Genomic DNA, 8045 nt, shown 5'->3' with positions numbered 1-8045 from the left:
CCTCAACCAAAACAACAAGAAAGGAACATCAGCTCCACCATCAGTGGCAGCTGTATTAAATCAGAGATGGCTCTCGCAGAGGACCTGATTAGCATTGATTTTTACACACGCACGCACGCACGCACGCACGCACGCACGCACGCACGCGGCTGTAGCGTTTTATGCCCTCTTACCCACTAACTGTACCCTGTGCTATACTGTATATAGGCTGTGATTTCAAGTCCCGTGTCTGGGTTTGACATGCAGCATCAGTCTATACGGACGGACCCCCATTTAACGGCCTTTCTATCTCTGAGACCCTCATTTATATATTGTAAAATCAATGTTGATTTCATTTCATGTGTTGTTCGGTCTGTCTGAATATCATAAGGTTTTAGTCGACTAAATCTGCAGTTGATTTTCGTCGGGCCTTGAGGCCGTCGTAATGGCTGATCTTACACTCGTCCGTTCATAACATTTTACTCCAGTTTTTATCTGTTGACGAAATTGTCAGTTTATTTATAGTCTTATAGTTTTAGTCACCAGAGCTTAGTTTTCATTTAGTTTCCATTTAGTTTTCGTCAGTGCAGGAAAAAGGTAGTCGACGAACAGTTTTTGTCGAGGGAAACAATACTTTTATGTATGCACGCATTCAAAACCAGCTGGTTCGTGAATACAGTAACATAAAAACAGGACAGACATATACTGTACAATATCTGATACAGATATTATGAATATGAAATGTTTTAATACGGCTCAGTGCAAAGTCTCGTATAGATTTAAGCGAGAGGTCTCTGCAGGTTATATCGCTATATTTTACAGCGTCTGGCAGGCGCATATATAGGCAGACCCGACACGCACGCAGCGGAGTTGTGATCAAAGATATTCTCTTTCACATGCTCGGCCGGCAGGACCTGCCTTTTGAATCGCATCAATTTTAACGAGAAACAAAAGCAAAGCCCCAACATGTTGTTTTTCCAATCGGGCATGAAGGCCATGCAGGATACTGGCTTTTTTCTCCTTCCCTCCCCGACGCTAATGCGCCGGTATCTGCAATTCTGTCGCCGGAATTTGCATTTATAGTGTTTTTGGTGCACCTGTATTTAACCCATTCTGAACGGGAACCCATGTTGGTGTTATAGCATCATGTTATGCTTTAGCTATTGAAAAATAGCAGATCTACAAGCTCATAGCGCGCCACCGAGTGGCGCGCTACGAGCTTGTAGGTCTGCTATTTTTTGAAGAATCGAAGAACGACTGACATTTTTAGAATCTGATCTCGGGTCAGAATGGGGTTAATCAGACCAGTGTGTGTCCCAGTGGAAACCTCGTATGAATCTGATCTCGGGTCAGAATGGGTTAATCCATTCTGTGCGGGAACCCCTTTTGGGGTTTGTTAAGCATTATGTTATACTTTTTAGCTTTTGACAAATAGCAGATCTACAAGCTTTTATAGCGCGGCACCGAGCGCCGCGCTACGAGCTTGTAGGTCTGCTATTTTCTTTTTAAATCTTGAAGATGTCGGGCAAATCTTTCAATAATATAATAATTATTATAATAATAATTTCACAGCGAACGTGCGTTTAACTCAAATCTTTGCTTCTCAGGGGTTCCTGGAACAACATATTGTCAGGTGCGGCCCCCGGGGGCCAATAATACATAATAATTTGTCGGGGTCAATTGACATGAAATATTGAGAACCATGCACTGATATAGAAACATGAGGTATTTCAGAAAACTGACAGGATTTTAGAAGACATTTTTTTAAACTTCGACGTCCGGGGCCTAAATGAATTAATTATCAAAGGACCCCTTTTTCTCACCCCTTCTTATTATTTTCTTCTTTCTATTTCTTTGAGCGGTGCAACCACTCCTACAACCAGCCATGTCCGAGAGATGGGTAGTGCTGTGCCTGCTGCCTGCTAGAGAGAGAGATGCACCACTCGGTTCACACAGGTGTGATTTGTTTTCTCTGTTGTAATAATACAGTAGCTTTCCTCGAGATATCTCGTGAATGACTCGGATTGAGGGTTAATGTTTCCCATCTTGTGTAGGGGCGGGGGGCCAAACATGAGCGGCACACGGGGTTAAAAGTGGGTCACGTGGAGCGTCGTGGGGTTATCAGAACTATAGGTGGACGGAGCAGCGTGGGGTTATCAGAACTATAGGTGGACGGAGCAGCGTGGGGTTATCAGAACTATAGATGGACGGAGCACCGTGGGGTTATCAGAACTATAGGTGGACGGAGCACCGTGGGGTTATCAGAACTATAGATGGACGGAGCAGCGTGGGGTTATCAGAACTATAGGTGGACGGAGCGTCGTGGGGTTATCAGAACTATAGGTGGACGGAGCACCGTGGGGTTATCAGAACTATAGGTGGACGGAGCACCGTGGGGTTATCAGAACTATAGGTGGACGGAGCAGCGTGGGGTTATCAGAACTATAGATGGACGGAGCAGCGTGGGGTTATCAGAACTATAGGTGGACGGAGCAGCATGGGGTTATCAGAACTATAGATGGACGGAGCACCGTGGGGTTATCAGAACTATAGATGGACGGAGCACCGTGGGGTTATCAGAACTATAGGTGGACGGAGCACCGTGGGGTTATCAGAACTATAGGTGGACGGAGCAGCGTGGGGTTATCAGAACTATAGGTGGACGGAGCACCGTGGGGTTATCAGAACTATAGGTGGACGGAGCAGCGTGGGGTTATCAGAACTATAGGTGGACGGAGCAGCGTGGGGTTATCAGAACTATAGGTGGACGGAGCAGCGTGGGGTTATCAGAACTATAGGTGGACGGAGCAGCGTGGGGTTATCAGAACTATAGGTGGACGGAGCAGCGTGGGGTTATCAGAACTATAGGTGGACGGAGCAGCGTGGGGTTATCAGAACTATAGGTGGACGGAGCAGCGTGGGGTTATCAGAACTATAGGTGGACGGAGCAGCGTGGGGTTATCAGAACTATAGGTGGACGGAGCAGCGTGGGGTTATCAGAACTATAGGTGGACGGAGCACCGTGGGGTTATCAGAACTATAGATGGACGGAGCACCGTGGGGTTATCAGAACTATAGGTGGACGGAGCAGCGTGGGGTTATCAGAACTATAGGTGGACGGAGCAGTGTGGGGTTATCAGAACTATAGGTGGACGGAGCAGCGTGGGGTTATCAGAACTATAGGTGGACGGAGCAGCGTGGGGTTATCAGAACTATAGGTGGACGGAGCAGCATGGGGTTATCAGAACTATAGGTGGACGGAGCAGCGTGGGGTTATCAGAACTATAGATGGACGGAGCAGCGTGGGGTTATCAGAACTATAGGTGGACGGAGCAGCATGGGGTTATCAGAACTATAGGTGGACGGAGCAGCGTGGGGTTATCAGAACTATAGGTGGACGGAGCAGCGTGGGGTTATCAGAACTATAGGTGGACGGAGCAGCGTGGGGTTATCAGAACTATAGGTGGACGGAGCAGCGTGGGGTTATCAGAACTATAGATGGACGGAGCAGCGTGGGGTTATCAGAGCTATAGATGGACGGAGCAGCGTGGGGTTATCAGAACTATAGGTGGACGGAGCAGCGTGGGGTTATCAGAACTATAGGTGGACGGAGCAGCGTGGGGTTATCAGAACTATAGATGGACGGAGCAGCGTGGGGTTATCATATAGATGGACGGAGCAGCGTGGGGTTATCAGAACTATAGGTGGACGGAGCAGCGTGGGGTTATCAGAACTATAGGTGGACGGAGCAGCGTGGGGTTATCAGAACTATAGATGGACGGAGCAGCGTGGGGTTATCAGAACTATAGATGGACGGAGCAGCGTGGGGTTATCAGAACTATAGGTGGACGGAGCAGCGTGGGGTTATCAGAACTATAGGTGGACGGAGCAGCGTGGGGTTATCAGAACTATAGGTGGACGGAGCACCGTGGGGTTATCAGAACTATAGGTGGACGGAGCAGCGTGGGGTTATCAGAACTATAGGTGGACGGAGCGCCGTGGGGTTATCAGAACTATAGGTGGACGGAGCGTCGTGGGGTTATCAGAACTATAGGTGGACGGAGCAGCGTGGGGTTATCAGAACTATAGATGGACGGAGCAGCGTGGGGTTATCATATAGATGGACGGAGCAGCGTGGGGTTATCAGAACTATAGGTGGACGGAGCAGCGTGGGGTTATCAGAACTATAGGTGGACGGAGCAGCGTGGGGTTATCAGAACTATAGATGGACGGAGCAGCGTGGGGTTATCAGAACTATAGATGGACGGAGCAGCGTGGGGTTATCAGAACTATAGGTGGACGGAGCAGCGTGGGGTTATCAGAACTATAGGTGGACGGAGCAGCGTGGGGTTATCAGAACTATAGGTGGACGGAGCACCGTGGGGTTATCAGAACTATAGGTGGACGGAGCAGCGTGGGGTTATCAGAACTATAGGTGGACGGAGCGCCGTGGGGTTATCAGAACTATAGGTGGACGGAGCGTCGTGGGGTTATCAGAACTATAGGTGGACGGAGCAGCGTGGGGTTATCAGAACTATAGGTGGACGGAGCGTCGTGGGGTTATCAGAACTATAGGTGGACGGAGCAGCGTGGGGTTATCAGAACTATAGGTGGACGGAGCGCCGTGGGGTTATCAGAACTATAGGTGGACGGAGCGCCGTGGGGTTATCAGAACTATAGGTGGACGGAGCGCCGTGGGGTTATCAGAACTATAGATGGACGGAGCAGCGTGGGGTTATCAGAACTATAGGTGGACGGAGCGCCGTGGGGTTATCAGAACTATAGGTGGACGGAGCGCCGTGGGGTTATCAGAACTATAGGTGGACGGAGCAGCGTGGGGTTATCAGACAACACTCTGGGACCGACGCGACAACTCGTCAGCACAGAAAGCGGAACGCGCGCGGCGAGGGACGCGCGCCGTCTGTGCTCGACCAACATGACAACACAAGGCCAACTCAATCTGTCATTATGGCTAGAAATAGACGGCAGGGGAAAACACACACACACACACACACACACCACACACACACACACACACACACACACACACACACACACACACACACACACACACACACACACACACACACACACACACACACACGCACACACAAGAGCGAAGGTCTCCAGTCAGACTATAGAGAGTGCAGGCCATCACAGTCTCCTGACCTCCATAATGTCGTCATCGAGATACACACTTCCTCCTGCAGTTCATGCAAGACGGCCCAGAACCTACGAGGGGTTCTTTGACAAGACGGCCCAGAATCTAAGAGGGGGTTCTTTGACAAGACGGCCCAGAACCTACGAGGGGTTCTTTGACAAGACGGCCCAGAACCTACGAGGGGTTCTTTGACAAGACGGCCCAGAATCTACGAGGGGTTCTTTGACAAGACGGCCCAGATTCTACGAGGGGTTCTTTGACAAGACGGCCCAGAATCTACGAGGGGTTCTTTGACAAGACGGCCCAGATTCTACGAGGGGTTCTTTGACAAGACGGCCCAGAACCTACGAGGGGTTCTTTGACAAGACAGCCCAGAACCTACGAGGGGTTCTTTGACAAGACGGACGGGGCAGATTAATGTGTCCCATTTAGAACTGAGGACAGAAATGTCTTCTAAATCCTGACAGTTTTCTGGAGAAAAAAAAACCCTGTGTTTCTATATGTCAGTATTGTTTTGAAAAATCATTCTAAAAAAATGTTTTGAGAACGATTAAAAAAAGAAAAACAGATCTACAAAGCTCTAGTGCCGCGCTACGAGCTTGTAGATCTAAAGTTTTATCCCTAACAAGATGGAGTCACCCAGTACTCCTAGTATCACAGTTAACCCATTCTGACCGGGAACCCGTTTTGGTGTTAGCATCATGTTATGCTTTAGCTATTGAAAAATAGAAGAACGACTGACATTTTTAGAATCTGATCTCAGGTCAGAATGGGTTCATCAGACCAGTGGGTGTCCAGTGGAAACCTCGTATGAATCTGATCTCAGGTCAGAATGGGTTAAAGGAGAATTCCATGCTAGAAGGCTTTCTTACCTTTATTTGTAGTTGTTACGTCCCCACCAAAGAGGTCCAGGTGTTATTTTGTGCAAAAGCTCCTTATTGGCTGTTTCCCCTACCATAAGCCCTCAATGAATTGCATTGAATTGAATGGGGCTATGGGGTGTTGTGCTAATTCGCTTATTTCCATCGCTCAAAATTATATATTTTTTGTATATACAGTATCCTCTCTTCATAATGTAAATAATATCCCAAGCGGCACACTTTACTATACTTATTTCGATGGAAATAAGCGAACTATAGCACAACACCCCATAGCCCCATTCAATTCCCATTCAATGCAATTCATTGAGGGCTTGCCTTATGGTATAGGGAAATAGCCAAAAAGGAGTCTTTGCACAAAAAAACACCCATGGACCTCTTTGGTGGGGACGTAAGAAACACCTGGACCTCTTTGGTGGGGACGTAAGAAACACCTGGACCTCTTTGGTGGGGACGTAAGAAACACCTGGACCTCTTTGGTGGGGACGTAAGAAACACCTGGACCTCTTTGGTGGGGACGTAAGAAACACCTGGACCTCTTTGGTGGGGACGTAAGAAACACCTGGACCTCTTTGGTGGCGACGTAACAACTACAGATAAAGGTAAGAAAGCCTTCTGGTATGGAATTCTCCTTTAAGAGAGGTCGCGTCGGGTCAACTGAATTACAGCCTGCTGATCTATATCCATATCAAGTCGTTAAGAAGATCTTAAGCATCTCGCTTTAATGTCTGAGTGTTACCACAACCTTTGTTGACTCTCTCTCTCTCTCTCTCTCTCTCTCTCCCGCGCACACAAATGCACACACGCACCGCACACGCACCGCACGCACACACGCACGCACGCAAACGCAGTGATATTGATTGCCAAATGAGTGTTTGATATGCATGCACATTATGCCTTTATGTTTTCACATTAGACCACCAGACCCGCACGTTGCACCGTAAAGGTCGAGAGAGACATTCAGGCAAAAGCAAACACTAAAAAAAAACCCCATTAGAATGAAGGAAACTAATCATCTTTCATGTCATATTCATACATCATATACCCTCTCTCTCTCTCTCTCTCTCTCGCTCTCTCTCTCTCTCTCTCTCCCTCTCTCTCGCTCTCTCCCTCTCGCTCTCTCTCTCTCTCTCTCGGCATGACAAGCATTCTATTTTTTTTTATCCCACGAGTTTTTCTTTTCACCCAGTGCCAATTATCTAATGTAATCCTGGGCACTACACTTCCTCTGCCAACCTGGGGGGCAGCGGACTGACCTCATGCCTCCTTCTATGCATGAGGAGTCCAAGCTGCTTCTTTTCACCTGACAGGGGGGAATTTCCCCGGCTGGACATAGCGCGTGGAAGGGACACGTTATTCCAACCAGTTCCTTTATTACGGCATGTTTTTGTGAGGGTACCTACCCTAGGGGACACGGGGAGAACATGCAAACTCCACACAGAAAGGCCCTTTCGCCAACCCCGCCTTCGGGTATGGGCACTGATGACGTGGAGGAGGGAACACGCCGCCAGTGCCCACAGCGTCCCCAGCGGGAATCGAACCCAGGACCTTCTAGCTGTGAGGCGACAGCACTACCAACTGTGCCACCGTGTCCCCTTGTTGCCAAAGCATTACATACACACAGTATGTATTAATGCAATAAATTATACATATTCAGAATCAGAACAAATAATATAAACAACCGAGTGGCGCGCTACGAGCTTGTAGGTCTGCTATTTTTGAAGAAATCGAAGAGCGACTGACATAGAAGACATTTTTTAGAATCTGATCTCAGGTCAGAATTGAAAACTGTGAGGACGTAGAAGACATTTGTAGAATCTGATCTCAGGTCAGAATGGGTTAATGTTCCCGTCCTCCCTCGTGTGTATAATCTCCCCGTACCAGCTAGAGAAATATTCCGTTGCTCATGAAAGGGTCAACAAAAAAAGAAAAACAGCAACAGTAACAAAACACTTACACAATTATTTTCATGGCAGAAATGCAGGACAACAGTGGAAAATAATCTTAGTTTCATTAAGGCACTAAAT

This window comes from Protomyctophum bolini (genome assembly GCF_963924005.1).
Source record: "Protomyctophum bolini genome assembly, chromosome: 21".
NCBI lineage: Eukaryota > Metazoa > Chordata > Actinopteri > Myctophiformes > Myctophidae > Protomyctophum > Protomyctophum bolini.
Note: the sequence above shows the minus strand (reverse complement) of the source record.